Source organism: Arachis duranensis, chromosome 2 (genome assembly GCF_000817695.3).
Source record: "Arachis duranensis cultivar V14167 chromosome 2, aradu.V14167.gnm2.J7QH, whole genome shotgun sequence".
NCBI lineage: Eukaryota > Viridiplantae > Streptophyta > Magnoliopsida > Fabales > Fabaceae > Arachis > Arachis duranensis.
The window spans coordinates 42,520,537-42,520,865 of NC_029773.3; positions in this window are offsets into that span (position 1 = coordinate 42,520,537).

Below are 329 nucleotides of genomic sequence, written 5' to 3' on the forward strand. Positions count from 1 at the left end.
CACTGACAACGGTGACACCCTACATAGAGCTTGCCATGGAAGGAGCCTTGCATGTGTTGAAGGATTTCAAGGAAGAGTTGAAGTTCAAAGGACAAAGCATCTCCAAAACCCCAACATATTCCCCATTACTGCACAACAAGTAACGCTAGTATTCTCTATTATTCCAACTTACAATTTTAAATAGTTTGGCTTCTTACAAGTAAAATCCAAATAACTTTGGGCATCCTGACTAAGATTAATAAAATAAGTATTGATTGCTTCAAACCAATAATCTCCGTGGGATCGACCCTTACTTACGTAAGGTATTACTTGGACGACCCAGTGCACTT